Source organism: Topomyia yanbarensis, chromosome 3 (assembly GCF_030247195.1).
Source record: "Topomyia yanbarensis strain Yona2022 chromosome 3, ASM3024719v1, whole genome shotgun sequence".
In the NCBI taxonomy this organism is placed as follows: domain Eukaryota; kingdom Metazoa; phylum Arthropoda; class Insecta; order Diptera; family Culicidae; genus Topomyia; species Topomyia yanbarensis.
In genome coordinates, this window is record NC_080672.1 from 63,125,520 (window position 1) to 63,142,492 (window position 16,973).

A 16,973-nucleotide genomic window follows, 5' to 3' on the forward strand; every position below is an offset into this window, starting at 1 on the left:
TGCCAGTCGTGTCTATCAGACAGATTGGTCTGTACGCCGATGGGTCGCCTGGCGGCTTCCCGGGCTTCGGCAACAGCACCAGTTTCTGCCTTTTCCATCTATCGGGGAAACGGCACTCGTCAAGGCATCTCTGCATAGCTAGCCTGAACATGTTCGGGTTCGCTATGATCGCTGCCTTGAGAGCGTTGTTTGGAACTCCATCCGGCCCTGGAGCTTTGTTCATTGCTAGGGATTTAGCCACTGCGAGTAGTTCTTCATTCGTCACTGGAGCCACCATTTCGACCGTGCCCGCACTGTCTCGTAGTGCAGGTGGCCAGGGGCTTGTGGCTCGAGACGGGAAGAGTACTTCGATAATCGTTGCCAACCGGTCCGGAGACCGTTCTGGGGGTGAGGAGCCCCCTTTGGTCTTGGCCATCACAATCCGGTAGGCGTCACCCCACGGATTCGCGTTGGCACTCTCACACAGGTTGTCGAAACACGCTCTCTTGCTGCTTTTAATAGCCTTTTTAAGGGCTAATTTCGCAGCTCGAAACGCTTCACGGCGGTTCTCTCTTGCATCCTCGGTGCGAGCTCTTTGCATCCTACGTCTAGCTCTGAGACAGGCTGACCGTAGAGCTGCAAGCTCGGCACTCCACCAGTATACCGGGCATCTACCGTTTCTTGGCAGTGTTTTTCTCGGCATAGTGGCGTCGCACGCGCGTGATAGAACAGCTACCAGCGCATCCCCGCTTAGACTGTCGGTGTTGGCCTCCAGTCCCAGGGCCGCGGTGAAAGCTTCGCTGTCGAAGTGATTGGACTTCCACCCGCGTACCTGACAGGGATCTCCCGCCCTCGGATGCTGCACACCATAGTTGATCTTAAAGCGGATTGCTAGATGATCGCTATGGGTGTAGCCTTCGTCTACCCTCCATTCCATGCCTGGAGCCAGACTCGGGCTGGCAAAGGTCAAATCAATCCACGCCTCCACTCCGTTTCTACGGAATGTACTAGCGGAGCCATCATTAGCTAGCACAGTATCGAGTTTCGCAAACGCTTCCATTAGCGCTTGACCCCTGCTATTTGTACAGCGGCTGCCCCACTCCACTGCCCAAGCGTTGAAGTCTCCCGCTATTACTACCGGTTTCCGGCCCACGAGGTCCGACGAGAGTTCTAAATGTTCTCAAACGATATAATATCCGAAGAGAGTGATAAGAGTTATAAGAAATGTCTCATCACACTGTTAGGTGGATTAAAAGCGTTTTACTAGTATTGACACAAATATTGAACGTGTAAGGCCCGCTTAAGCCGTGCACACTGATTTACGCACACATAAGGTTCATACGCACTCACCCACCGCCGATCCATGTAGTCATTTTTCATTGTTTTGGAATGTGCATCTGTTCAACACACAGTCGGCCAAATGCTCGCATTTTTTCTCTTCTACGCTCACCACAGAGTGCTAAACATTTAAATGAAAATGCGGAGAAAAATACCATCGCATACAGCATCGCATATCCATGAATCAGCATTGTATCCAAGTTTGCACGCAACACCCGTATAGCGTTTGCTAGTCGATCATAGCGCCGGCTAGTGGCAAGTTGCTACTTGCTGGTGGCATTCCAAAACGACAGTTTTAGCCAGTCGAAAAGACATATTCAATGAAAAAAACGACAGTTTTATTTCTTTCACACATTGAAAACTTTACTTGTATGTCAATTGTCAGTGCCAATGATGAGTGGATTCGTTCAGGGATGCCATTAAACCAGATTTATCTGGCACAGCCAGAGATTTTTGCAGCTTTCAGACAAAAAAACAAACTTCTCATTCATAATTTTCCCAAATTTAACAAAAAACGATCGAAGCCTAAAATGTATGCAAAATTTCGATGACTTTGAGATCATTTTCAACTAATAATTCAATTTTTGGTCTTTTGACTTAAGTGCCAATACCTTATTTAGGACTGGTGGTATCCAACGGGGAAAAACGATCGGAAATGGTGAGTGAAGCTAAGCAATCATGTGAAAAAAATTCCCCCCAGAGGCGAGACTCGAACTCGCAACCTTTGAGACTCCGGCCCAATGCACTAACCCTTATGCTATCCCTGGGTATGGTGACATCCCAGAAATAACATATGGTTATCCCACTGGCTACAGTGATCGTACCCTACCTGCAAAACTCATTTTCAGCTGAACTGTCAGAGTTTCTTTGAAAAATAGTGACAAAACTGGATCCGTTCAACAATGCGATTCATCCTCAAATTTGGATCGCGATCTTGATTCACCTGAAGTTCTGAGAATTAGAGGCACTTGAGCCGTGTTCCGTGGATTCCGATGAAGGAAAACAGTGTGACAAACGTCATACTACTACCACCACTCGCGATTCGTCCGGTCGTTTTCTCGTTCGTTTGCCACTCACCCGCGATCGTGTCCTTAGCCTCGAGAAGCTAATAGAGCGTGATCCAACCACAAATGATGCAAATTCATGGACAAATACGCACGAATGGCGCACCTGGAAAAGATCGTCTATTCAGTAGAGGACGTCATCCCGCTTTGCTACAGCACTAAAAAACCTGTACTCGAAGAATCTTTCACAACAACGAAGCTCCGAGTTGTTTTCGACGGGTCATGCGAGACGTCAGCAGGATTTTCCGTCGACAATAAGCAACTCGTTGGACCTGTCGAACAGGGGGCCTGCATTCGATCGTCATGCAGTGATGACACATGATCGCCTTCATAGCCAACACCGAAAAGATGAACCGGTACCAGATCCAGCAGCTCTTCGAGGATCTTGCCCTTCAACGAGTTCTCTGGCATCTCAAGCGCGGCGAACCGCTCACAACGTACGAGCTCCAAGCCTTTGCGTACGGCTTTGCATCCGCTCCATTCCGGGCACCAGATCCAGCCTTGAGTCGTGTAGTACAACGGGGAATGTTCTCTAAGGAATAACCCACTGATATCCAGTTCCGGCGTTGTTAAAGTGTCTAAAACAGAAGTTGTACTAAGACAGCATCATAAGAGTCGGCGGGAGACTCAAACACGCCGTAACTTCCGGCGATTAAGAAGCTTGCAAAGCACTCGATATCAGTGATACTATCCGAGCATTGCCACAAACAACAGCCACACGCAAGATCGCAACTGATGCAAACCACACGGTGCGTCAGAAATTCTTGATGATTGAATCAGTGCTTCACGCCATTCAATAGCAAACACCCTTTGATCCAGCAAACCGTAGCAGATTTACCATACTCGCGAATCCCACCAACCGCTCCGTTTTCCGTATATGGTGTAGACCATTTGTGAACATGAATTCACCGATACGCAACCATGCACCATCTAAGGACGTACACTTCGTGTGCTTCTCCATCCACGCTGTCCATATCAGAGTGGGATCTAGCCTATACACTTCAACGCTACTGTAGCAGCAAAAATATACCTAAAAGTGTTCAAGTAACTGTGTTACTTCAATACTTTTACCAGGACGAGGTTAACCATGAAACTAACAAATATTCAATAACGGGTGTTCAATAAAAATGAGAATAATTTCAATACCTTTCTGTAAATAAAGTAAAGAGCGTATTTTTTTTTTCTCTGGACTCCCCAGAAATGGGTGTAAAGTTTCTTTTCACTCGGGTGCTGTCAGTTCAATTGAAGATGGCGTCGAAAGAGCAAGCACTCCGCGAGCGTGTTGTACGGTTTTACGAAACGCATGGTCACCGGCGAAAAAAGTTTACGGTAGACCACTTTCGAGACGAAAACGTGCCCGTGAGTACAGTTTACCGGATCCTGGCATCCCTAAGCGTGGAACGGAAGGCTGTCCGGCGAAGATGATGGCGACGAAGAAGAAGGAAGCGTTGAAGAAACTGTTCGACAACAGGGCCGGCGAAACACTTTTTTCCCGAGTGGGTAGTAAGATTCGGAGTGATTTCTACTCGTGGTGACGAAAGTTCAGACATGGTGTCTGTAAGTAAAAGTGCTGTGTAACCGACGGCTCAGCGAAAATGTGTCTGTTGATTACTGATACTACAAATGTTCCACAGCTAAGTACCAATTACTCTGTTGTTTTAAATTTCGTTGCATTAGTTTTCTGTTTCCTTCGATAAAACCTTCTTTGCGCGGGTACTGAAGCCTGCATGTTAGTGTCGACTAATAGGAAGGTATCTCCGACAACAGACAGCCCCTCTGGCTCAATGGAGGTCGATTTAAATATTTATCTGATGGTAAAATAATGCCGATAACTCTCCTTTTCGATATATATCTTATTTATCTAATACAACTTCCGAACCGAGTATAAACCATTTACCATCATCAATATTTCGCGTAAAATAACTGAACAACACTCGGCCGTATACGAAGAAGTATCTTGTCTATGTACCCGCCTGGGAAGTAGAGATTGATGGTGTAGTCTCCGACAGGAGAATTAATAGCGAAATATGGGGACGATTCATTCCAGAACCCTTTGCTTCAGTTAATGCAAGCAAATGCGTTCAGTATAAATCGAAGATTATAAGAACTTATTTTCAATCAGTTTCATGACGAGCCTGTCGCCGGATCTATACTTTCAAACTTTGTTCTTTTGAACGGGGCTCGTCTACCTGTTCGCCTTTTTGTGCCTCAGGGCATGCCATCATTGCGAACAATTGGGCCATACAGCTACCCAACAAAGAAACGTAGAAACCACGACTAATTTCTACGCTCCCTTATCCACTAAAGAGCGAGAGTCTGAAAATACCATTGTTGGAACATGTCCTAATGTGCCTATAAATTTCCGAATAAAGAAAATCATTTCCTCCCCTAAGCTGCTTCGAAACGGCCTGAGTGTCCTTTGATGGGTGCTATTACAAAACCGAAGTAAGTGAGCCCTCGTCTCTGAAAAGTTAGAAATTAACAGAAATGTTCGCGTGGGACATCAAAAATCGCAAGTGTCGCTATATTTCATTCCCATGATTTTCCTAGGTTTAACACGAAATATCTGGTTAACTTCCGACGTAGATCTCCCACTATTTTAATTTTTCGTTACGTAATTTATGAATGGTCCTCAATTCGTAAATTACGTAACGCAAAATTTCTCTATCCCCCCTCCTCTATTACGTAACAAATTTCTTGAAAAAAATTTTTTTCTTCCGGTGGAAGCATACAACTTTTTAACTGGCTTGATTAACGACACTGCGACTAAAAGTCAGACGAAACGAGATCCGGTGCAAAGAGCAGTGGACGGTCTCCCACTTCGTGGTGGGTAGAGAGCACTCAGAATTATACGCGAAAAGGTCTATAAGGACTTTTTGAATGTCGGATCGTCCGATTTTTTCCGAATATATGCAACGTTAGAAACGCAAATGAAAAACTGAATGCTGAAAACGCGGTTATTGGCACCGGTTTGTCAACCGTTTAACGAGAGAAATAATTTTTCATCTGGTGGCTAGGTCCTACGTTGTGCATTCTATTCAACCGTTGATCGGAACACACGGAACCAAAAATCTTTTTTCGACGACAACAACATTCCGTATAGATGACTCACTCAAAAACTGAAACAATTGATGTTTCGCAATTAAATGACAATACTTTATTTAAACGTAATGATTGCTCTTTGAACACACAAATTTATCTGATAACAAAGATGCTCGCGCTAAGCATTGTAGTGCGCATCTCACTGTAGCGTTCGTTAGATGATGACAGCTCGTCGCTGTTGTGCTATCTTATGACAAACGCCATTTTGGGGTAAACTGAGTTAGATATGCCACATTACTTGTTTGAAAAATCTCTACAAAGTGGCGTTTTCAGAATTTTGAAATTCTACTTGGTTACTTAGATATAGCGAGAAACATGATGAGAAATTTTGAGTTTTTTGCTTCAAACCACTGTATCTAGGGATTTGCACAAGTTATATTGAAGGTTTAGATGTTTTTATGTGTGAAAATGTCTGAGGAACACAATGGCATAAACATTTTCAAAGGAAAATTACACCAGTTGTTAGAAAAACACAGTTTTAGTTTTAAACTGGCAATAAAGGATATTTGGCAATACTGTAACCAAAAATAACAATTTTTTCTAGATTCCCTGACTCATTTCCTTCAAAATGCATTTCACCGATTGTTTATAGACTATATGAATGCAAAGATATGAATAAAAGTTAAAAATCGATTAATTTTTTCTATGGAAAATTTTCCATGCACGATTATGACACGTCATACAAATTTTGTCATCAATACACGCCTATGACACGTGTGAATGCGACTTTTGTTTACATTCATAATAAAAACTCGCAACATAGTCAACCGATCTTCGTAATATTTGAGAGATTAATGCAGAATAGGTAGAAGCATAAATTGTCTTCTTTGGATTGTTTATACCGTTTATAAGTTTCAAGACATTCAATCTCAAACTTTAAAAATCATTTTTCTCGAAATGTGCTAAATGGCGCTTGTCATAAGATAGCACAACAGCGACGAGCTATGCATCGCTGCTATGCTAATTATTAAGACAGTAGTGGTGAGGGTGATCATAAAAGAGGTTGTGCTGCATACATTCTCCCTATAAAACTGAAGGTTTTATATTTACCCTTCAACGACCATGTACACATCGTTACAGTTCCAACGATGCTCTCCATTCGATGGAGCATGAAAAACACTCCTTGCATTTGTGGACACTTACAATGATAATGAGAAAAGGCGAACAGTTAGGCAGTAGTAGGAGATATTCATGAAAGATCGCGTAGCTTCAACGAGTTTTCCAGTATTTCGTAGAACAATGGAAGTTTAGGAATCCCAAAGGCACAAACAAGCCTTAGTTCAAGCGCATGGATAAGACTCGTGACTTCATTCGGATCATATCTCGGGTCCAGTCATTATACGTTAGATGAGCATCTCCGGTGTAGTGGGGTCGTGGAGAGTGGTCTCTGCGCTTATGGTGACGATAATCGCAGCATTGAACATGTTGTCTGGTCGTGCGCTACCAGACCTACTAGCTGTACCTGTAAATCTGGTCACAAATGAATACCCAGCGGATCTAAGGAGGGCAGTCGGCGATCCGGTTCATGATGTCCTGAAGTATTCTTCCGTTTGACAAAACGCAAATTGTATATCTAATCTTTGAAAATATTTCTAACTTCATCCTTTAGTCTGAATAAAAATGCACTAATATTGTTTCTGCACATCGATCTGAATTCTTTGTTTTAAAATGTAGATGCATCAAAATACAGGGTGTTTGGTTCATGGTTAAGGACCTCTCGAGGGATGATTGACTATCATTTTTGGAGAAAAAAAAATCGTTCTACACACACCTTCCAATCTCAACCGTTACCAAGTTATTGAATTTTTTGTGTTAAAAACTTAGTTGTCTTAAAATAGCTCTAACTCAAAAAATAAACTTTTTATTTCAAATCTTTTGGATCCATTGGATAGTTGAGAAAATTTTCCATTGAAAAATGTTCTCAAATGTTTCAGCTAAGTAAGTAAGCTTTTCACAGTAATTTATTTAAAATTTAACAATTTTGTTTGATTTTTTGTTCATTTCGCGAAAAACTTAATAGTTAACATCACCATTTTAATAATTTAAATTTTTAGTCTTGAAGAGTTGCATAATTTGTTCCTTGACATGATACACTTATCTTTTCTTGTTTTCATGTGTTTGGGTTATTGAACTTGGATATTTTTATCTCACATTCACTTATACTAGCTCTTATTGAAAAAGTATGGCACTTATTGTACCTTTTCTTATTTTTATACGAAAGCCAGGAAAATTTTGCATAGAAAAAGGTATAAATACCTTTCAGTTAAGTGTATTTAGTATTCTTTTAGAAGTTAATTAGTTTAAAGTTAGTGTTATTAAAAGCATTTTCGTTATTATCTTAAAGTAGTAAATAAGGAACAGGACCATTATTATCACGGAATTAATGCATCTCAGCAAGTTCTACTATTCTTTCTTTGGATCCATTAAATTATCTCTTTTAGTTTCGAAGCAAAATCATTTTTTTTACCTCGTTTCATATGCAAAAACAACGATTTCGAATCTACTACATTTGTGACGAGATCATGCTGTGTTAACTATTAAATTGCAGCGAAATGAAAAGCGCTAGGGATAAAGTGTCAAATAACAAGTTGTAGAGGATATTAAGGGGCACCAAATGAACAATAGTGATGATAAATTTAGTTGATTAATAATTAGAATAATTACAAAACTCTCCAAAAATGCTAATTTTGAGTTATTTTACTAGTAAAAAGTAATTTGGTACACTTAACTAAAAGATATCTGTACATATATCGAAAGTAAATTTTCTCAACTTTCCAATGAAACCTTGGTAATAACGATATAAAGCATATTTTTTAGATTAAAGTCTTTTAAGCACTTGCAGGTCGATTACAGGATAAAATTTGAAGTGAAATTACAAGGAAACGATAAGAGATAGGAATAACATGTTGAAGAACAAATTATAAATCGTCCTCAATCTCATCTTTTGGATAATAGATATTGCTATAATCATAATTGATTATTTTGAGAAAATTAACAAAAACATCATTAAAAACACCAACTTTGAACTACTTTACAACTAAAAGGTAATTAATACTGATTAACTGAAAGATATAAGAACACCATTCAATAGAAAATTTTCTCACTAAAAGATTTAAAATACGAGATATATTTTTCGAGTTAGAGTTATTTTAAGATAAATAAGTTTTCTACACAAAAAGTTCAATAACTCTGTAACGGTTGAGATTTGATGGTATGTGTAGAACGATTTTTTTCTCCAAATATGACAGTCAATCATCCCTCGAGAGATTCTTAATCATGAACCAAAAACCCTGTATATTCCCCTTCGTATTACTAAAAAAAATTAGTTTAAATTTTAAACAAATCCTAATTATTGAGTTGTAAGCCAAAAGAAATTTGAATCTCAATAAAAAAAAATGAAATTATTGTGCATCGAGAATTTCAGACGCATGCATTTTGTGCGCAAGGCAAATATGCGGTTATTTTCAGGTTTTAGTTTGTTCCAAACTTTCGAGTGGGTATTTCCTCTCTCGGTTATTTTCGAGTGGGTAGCACTACCCATACTCAGGCCCGATGAGAGGGGGGGTCAGCCAGGGCAATTGCCCTGGGGCCCGGGTCGTATTTGGGGGCCCGCGTTTTTACTCGGTAGATGGGCGAACACGTCCGGTATTCATAGAAGAGAAATAAAAATATCAATAGTAGTTTCTTTGTAATCGTTCGTCTTATTAAATTATTAAATGATGGAGGCGTAAAAAATGAAAACTTTATTTGATAGTTGACATTTGTTAAAACAAACGTTCTTAAGGGAATTGTCTACTTTGTGTACAAGTTAAAAAGCGAGTTTTTTTACTTGAATCGAGGAATACACTACGAAATATTGTGAAGCCAATTCAAAGTATGTTCGAAGAAAGCAATAGAACGTCAAACAGGAATGCGAGCGCATGGACAAACGCATCCGTCCTCTTCTACGTTTGCTTCTTTGCTGGTTGTGCTGGGTGTTGGCGTGGAGATACTGGGCGTGATTGTTGTTGAGTGAATATTTGTTCCTGTCAGAGCCGTAGATATTGATTTTGTAGCCATTTGTGGTTTGGCATAAGATAACGGTGTGCTGTTTACGGTTATAGCAGATGGGCTTATTGTTCTTTTGCACAAAGTATTCTGTGGTGGTTTTTTTGCAGAATTCGTTCATAGGAATCTTACATGGGTGCATAATCATTAATCAGTGTTGCCTGATGAAACGTCCCATTTTCGGTTGATCCGCATAAAATGGTTACGTATGAAGGAGTTGGTTTGTACGGAAGCATTCTCACCATAAGAACAACGTTAGGGACATCAGGGAAAATGCGAAGTTTCAGCTGTTATGAAAAGCTTTTCTCCGTATCTTGACATAAATTTGTTAATCACGATGTCAGGGACGTGTGGAGATAGTTCATGTAAGCGTATCTCTCTAGAGTCCTTGCCTATATATACTGGGATGATGTTGTTAACGTGGCAGCTTTCGTTGGTGTGCTGCACGTTGTTCACAATCTACTCGTTTAGTAATTGTTTCACTTCCCGAGTAACTGATCTTACAGGACATTTCCAAATCAATATCAACACAATTAGTCTGCAGTCGTTTTTACCGTGTATCTATAGCGGAACGATTTTCAGTTTCTTCTCTGGACGAGATGAGAAGGTAGACCGACCTTAACTAACCGTTGAATAAAAGGTTAATTTTTATATTTTTGTATTGTTATAGAACGTACTAGTATTTTCCCTCTAAAAATGCATTGTGTTGAGATAGAACGGTGATTTTGGGCCTCACCAAAGATGCGTGTGATGTCTATAAGAACCCAATTATGATGCGCAAAATAAAGAAATCAAAACAGTTCAGCTAATCCAACAGCAGCAGTATTCAATTGCCTACTGTACTCACAGTTGTGTTATTTGCGTCTGATTACTGTGTTCTGTGTTTATATTGTTGTCTCGTCCCACATATTCTCACAGTTTACTTATGTAAATAGAAAATCTTTTTGATTTGATAATTTTAAACAAAAATTTTGAGCTGCATCTGCTACCTTCTCATTTTTCTTACAACAAAAGCCAAAAACTGCTCCACCGCTACCAGCAAAAAAAACAATCCATGTGTCGCTTTGTCTGCACAGTAGAAGCAAAATATTATGTTCCAAGCTACTGTGTCGAAAAAATGAGTGACGATTACAAGTAGAAAGTGGCCTATTGCGGTCAAAATATATTCCTATTTACTTTTCGAGACGTTCCTTAAGATCTATTGTTAAAAGTACAAATGGAGCTAAAGATGGCCATATAATTTCCATACAATTTCACTATGTTAGACATAGCGTGCTGATTATGTTCTAGACCATCAATGGAACAGAAGCGTTTGTTTCGCGAAACAAAATATATCCGCTCACTGTTAAAATACAAATTCTAAATCCCTCCGTGGTTTGGAAGTATTATTCCCGCTATTGTAGCACCTGCAGATCCTGTTTTCCTTACCCCTAACCTTACTACTTCCCTAATCCTTCCCATAAGGGAAATGATGAAAAAACGATTCATGGCAAGGCACAGATCTCCGATCCACATGGCGAATGTGCCATTTGAACCAGACGCTGCTGATTCCTGAATACCCACAAATTTAAAAACTTGTAACTATGCCAATTTTACCCTATTTTGTTACCACGGAATAAGAAGCTGTCGAAATTCGCCTGTCTGGCACGCTATCTGTAGATGTGGCAGTATGAGTCAACCAGAGTCTAATAGAAACCACGGATTCATGAGTTTCCCGTGGCTGAAGAGATACTAACTCATACTGCACTAGAGAACATAGGTTTAAAGGGGCCCGGCAGTAATACAAGCCTTGAGGCCCGACGCGGCTCTCGACGGCCCTGCCCATACTACCCACGGTATCTGCCGGCCCTGCACGGACGAGCAGATGGCGATCGTGAAATCGCAGTGCCGGCGGATGACGAAGAACTACCGCGTGACGTCGTGCGTGCTGGACGACGAAAGTTACTTTCCGCTCTCGAAAACCTACATTCCAGGAAATGACAGCTACTATTCAAAAAAAAAATTAAAAAAATATGCCGCACCTGCCGAAAGAAAGGAAAGGATTTTTTCGGCTCCCTCAGTGCTCTAGTGTACAAAAATAATTGGCGGGCCAAGGATACGAAGCAGTTGACCACCAGGATCCGGAATTGTATCCGGAAAATGGACGTCAATGCCGTCCAGCGCTCTTGTGAGAGCATCACGACTATGTTGCGTCGTACGGCTGATCAGAGCCCCTGCTCCAATATTCATTAACGTTTTTTTGAAGAATTAACATTACGTTTTTAATAAAAAAAAAGTACTGAATCCGTGGAATTTTTTTCTGTTTTTTTAACTACATGACTGAAAAAATTCTCAATTTTTATTGAACACTGTTGATTTAGCTTATACTAGAACTTTTTCGTTTAGCTTAATCTGTCAATTATAGTACATCCATTGTAGTTAAAATAACGCAATGACATTTTTTCGAGGCTAAAGTATAATATTGCCATGGACTGTACATAAAAAAAATCATAAAGGGCGAACACGAAATTATTGCGACACCGAAAATGTCATGCCAATTTTCTTATAATGTTTAAAATCAAACCAAAATTTGAGAGTAGTTTTATACATATATTTACTTCGAAAATCAAAAGAAAAGTTAATCGATGGAGCCTTGAGTGTAAAATTGAACGCATTTTCGCTTGATGCCCTCCATCAAAGTCTTTACAGTGTCATCCGGTACCAGTTTCTCAGTTTTTTCCATTTTCTTAACATGTCCTTCTCGTCTTTGACTGTCTTCTTACTCTTCCGAAGTTCCCGCTTCATCATTGCCCAGTACTGCTCCACCGGGTCCTTTGGAACAAAATGGACAGAATTGGCCTCATACCACTCCAGGACACTGTTAGACTAGTGGCATGATGCCAAATCTGGCCAAAAAAGCGGAGCTTCGTCGTGCTGCTGCAAGAACGGCAAAAGGCGCTTCTCGAGGCACTCAGATTTGTAGATCTAGCCATTTACTGTGCTCTTTGTCACGAAAGGCTCACTCCTCAGTCCGCAAGAGCAGATAGCCTGCCAAATGAAATATTTGGAGGCGAACTTCGACATTTTCTTCTTCTTAAATTTGTCGTCCACATAGAACTTGCTCTTGCCGGTGAAAAACTCCAACCCCGGAATTTGCTTAAAATCGGCTTTTATATACGTTTCGTCGTCCATCACACAGCAGCCATATTTTGTCGGCATCTTCTCGTAGAGCTTCCGTGCCCGAGTTTTAGCCGTCGATTGTTGCCGCTCATCGCAGTTTGGGAAGTTCTGTACCTTGTATGTATGTAGTCTTCTTTGCATTCTGGACGTAGCTCTGCGACATGCCGATCTTTTTAGCCAAATCACGGCTTGAGACGTTGGGATTTGCTTTAATCATCCGCTTCACCTTTCCCTCCATCTTTTTGTTCTCCGGTCCCGGTTTTCTTCCAGCTCCTTTGCCGTGATCCAACGTCAACCGCTCCTGGAACCGCTTCAACACTCTGGAGACGGTTGAATGGTGAATATTCAACATTTTTCCCAACTGCCGGTGCGACAGGTCAGGAAAGTCAGGAACGTTGCTGGTGTTTGGAAAGAGTTTGTTCTCTCGACTCGCGTTGGTTCACGTCTATTTTCGTTGAATCGAAAAACACGACTTCGAGTTTGACAGCATGTAAACAATACACATCAATGAGAAAGTGTGCAAAATTTGGTTGATTTTTACCCAATGGTAAAAAAGTTATGCCCTGTTGAATGTGTCGCAATAATTTCATGTTCGCCCTTTACAAACAAACAATATTTAACCCGAGTCTAATAAATGGCACCCTTTAACAGGTATGAACAAAATGAAAATGATACCAACACCCTACCATATTGCATAAAGGTAGTGAAATCGGGATGCGCTAACCAATCCGGACTTTGGTCGTGATTAGATTAATAGCATTTTAGCTTGTACCCAAAACTGGGTCAGTTTCTAACCCAACCGCTGTCAGTTCATATATTTTGACAGCAGTTGGGGTTAGAAACTGAGTCACTTTCGCTTCAAGCAAAAACGACATAAGTGAACAGTGATTCGTTTAACATTGACATCGAGGGATTTCATTGCTGACAGCTGCTGAATGGACACAATTTGTCGCCGCCTACTCTGCAATAAAAGCAAGCAGCACTTGAGCAAGCTTCGGACGAAAAAAGGCTAGACACTGCATGGTGTCACTTGCCGTTAAACAAACAGGTAAACTACAGTACATGACAGGAGCCGGGGGAGGTCCCGCCGGGAGTTTTCGTAGTACACTTTGTAGCGTGACTGTTCCATTTCCGTTGTCACATTTCTTCACGTATCCTACGTAGGTACCGATGTATGCGGGAACGGCTATGTACGACGACGTGTCTTGTCACTCAACAGTTATCCGACACGGCTCGGGTCAGCTCCGGTTGCTAATGGCTACCGGGTTCTGTTCCACGGGAGTGGTGAAAACAGTGGAAATCTTTACTCGACGACTATACGGGGAAAAGAATGCGAGAATGCATTTGTGCGTGGCTTAAAAAGGATGCTGTCACTTCGTTACCCTTGAGTGTGTCATATTGTACAGCTGTGACACTTTGTTGTGCTCCCTGGTGATTCGAGCAGCAAATGCGAAATCGCACTTAGCACGTTTCATCGTTCAGAGTTGATTTATTCATTTCGAAAAATGTGTCACAAGAAAAGATATTTTTTTCCCAAAATCAAGCTGTTTGTTTGTTGACAGCACAGCATTGTTCGTAACGAAGTTTGACTGACTGCCGTTGGTAGCAGAGAGTTCAAATGTTCCTGCTCGAAATCGCTTTTGAAATGCACTTCGACGCACCACGGATTTTAGCGGTGCCCATTCACAAACAACAAACACGACGCAACAACCGGAAATCTTAACAAACTGAGGTAAAATAACGTACACTTGGAAAAGTTCCCGCGCCTTCTGTCAGCGATTTTAATTGATTCCATTATTTTGTTCTGTTTTGTATTTCCAAAGGGTGCTTTGATGACAACAGCTCGCTAATGGTGGCATGAATAATTATTCGAGATTTTCCCCTCGAAAAAGCCGTCGTCGCAGTGCAGAATGCAGCGCAGTCATACAGAAAAAAATAACGAAAACTCTCCAGACAATTTTCGCTTCCTGCCTTGCGCTGACATTGTGGTTAGGTGCAACGATTTCAAAGGAAAAATTTAAATATAATAGCGTGAGTACTATTGAAAATAATTGCGCGGTCGTTGCGCGCGCTCTGCAAGTAAATTGCGAGGAGATCCTTGAACATTTTCCGAAGAACTCTTTGCTGCTGTGGGTAGGTAGGTACTCTTCCATATTTGATGTTTTCTCATTAGCATGAACGACACCGCGAATTTCCACTCTTCACGAACGGGCTAAATTCGATAATGATGCCTTCGCGAGCGGGAAATAATTGAATCCGTGTGCGTCCTGTAGTAACTCTATAATGTTCGGAGTACGCTCAGGAATGATTACGATTATGATCTGTCGGCTTGCTTCTTGGGTGTCAGCAGATGGAGGATGGATATTGATGCGGTCTAGTTGCCGTTCAAATGGAAAACTAGTTGAATAAATCCCGTCAATTATAATATTTTAGCATAATTGGGAAAATTTTGCGCTCTGCCGGATTTTTCGCAACCATCAGCATCAGTAGCAGCATCGTTATCGGAAGGTCGCGGTAAGTGTGCCGAGCGAGAAAGCTTTTCACGTTCATTAGTGGAAGATGGTGGTCCGGGGTACAGGGCGGTCAGGGTAATAGACAAATGGGTTTGAAATCGATCCTTGTTGCTACTTCGAGGCAGGAAGCGTTGGGATTTATTTGGACCGTTCTTAGGAACTCCATTAACTGTTTTGAAAATGGAAGAAAATTGATTCAGTTGAGTGAGACTAGAGTACTCATCTAAATCCACATTTACCCAATCAATTGCTGCGAAAGGTCTACGATAAAGAAAATCAACAGCAAAGGCCATTACGCTAATTTATTCCGATACAGAATAAACTGAACCTTCTAATATAAAAAATTGATTAAATGAATAATCAGAATAGTAAATGGTTGTTCAGTCACTTACCGTATTGTTCTACTACGTTTAATTGTTGACACCTTTCAATTGTTGATTCTGTAAGAAGCAAGAAAAAACAGTTTTATTTAATCAATATTCATCAATGTCAAATACACATAAATATTTAATACGTCGCGTCACGTATTTATGTAATGTGGAGAAAAATAAACAAACATGTTCCACCTGAAGGCAAAATACGCAATCCTTATACTATGGCACGAACAGAAACAAACAAACATCGCAGAGAAGACGTCCCTTTAATGTTTTATCAGCCTTCATTCTAAGAGTTCCGCCTTCTATAACCCAGGAAACACCAATCTTACCATTCTCACCGTCAATCAAGTGACAAATTTCCATCACATAAGTGTCACGGCGGCTTTCTGGGAGCGAGAACATCTACGCTACACTCCCGCAAGCACCATTTCAAGTAGGTACGAAACTCACAGAACATTTCCCGTCCTGTCCCGAATGTCACACATTTTGGTTTTCCATTTCTGCTATTTCAGGTTGGAACAAGCGACTGACTCTCACGACTGTCATTCTTCAAGCATCACAGCCGTAGTGTTGCTTCTTTCCGTTCTCCCCAATGTGTGATTTAATCTGAACTATGGTACCTCGGAATCAAAGGTGACAAATATTCGAAGGGCATTGAATTTATCTTATTCGTGTTTACGTGTCTTAAGGTTCAACTGAGAACGCGGGGCAATGGCAGAGTATTACCGATTGATTTTCATGAAAAATTTTCTAACGTGAGAAAAAACTGCTTTTTTCGTTTTCTACGATGGTCGCTTTTCCAAGCTTTCTTTGTTGTACCTTCAGGGGTGTCGAGCCATTAGGCCGATAGCCGTTAGGCCGAATGCTGCAAGGCCGAACGCAATTAGGCCGAATGGGTCATCAAGCCGAATGTTATTAGGCCGAATGGGTCATTTGGCCGAACGCCATTTGGCCGAATGGGCCATTAAGCCGAATGGGTCATTAGGCCGAATGGGTCATTAGGCCGAATGGGTCAGTAGGCCGAATGGGTCATTAGGCCGAATGGGTCAGTAGGCCGAATGACTCATTAAGCCGTATGTACCATTGGGCTGAATGCCAGCATCGTTAGCTATCATAAAGTAAAAGTCCATATTAACATTTGAATAGGGCTAATAAGATTTGTAAACAAACTTTTGTTTTGCTGATTTCTCCTAATTTGTTATCATTTCAACACAGAAAACATTTGAAATTGATTCTACCAAGGATAAAGATGTTGATTCATGTGTATTTTTCATGAAATTCAACTCGGTAGCGGAATAATGAGCGAAATAAGTTTGTTTACAAAAGTCTCATTAGCCCTTTTGAAGAATTACTATTGAAGTAATAATTTCACAGTTAATATTGCCACGTCTTTG

General features: G+C 40.9%; 1 protein-coding gene across 1 annotated transcript in view; it reads right to left on the reverse strand.

Moving 5' to 3' along the window:
• LOC131691058 (mucin-2) overlaps nt 1-16,973 on the reverse strand; it is a 610,571-nt gene that overhangs the window by 285,683 nt on the left and 307,915 nt on the right. The window contains exon 3 of the mRNA XM_058977218.1: nt 15,595-15,642. The gene's annotated coding sequence lies outside the window, so the exon portion shown is untranslated. The remainder of the gene's footprint in view (nt 1-15,594; nt 15,643-16,973) is intronic.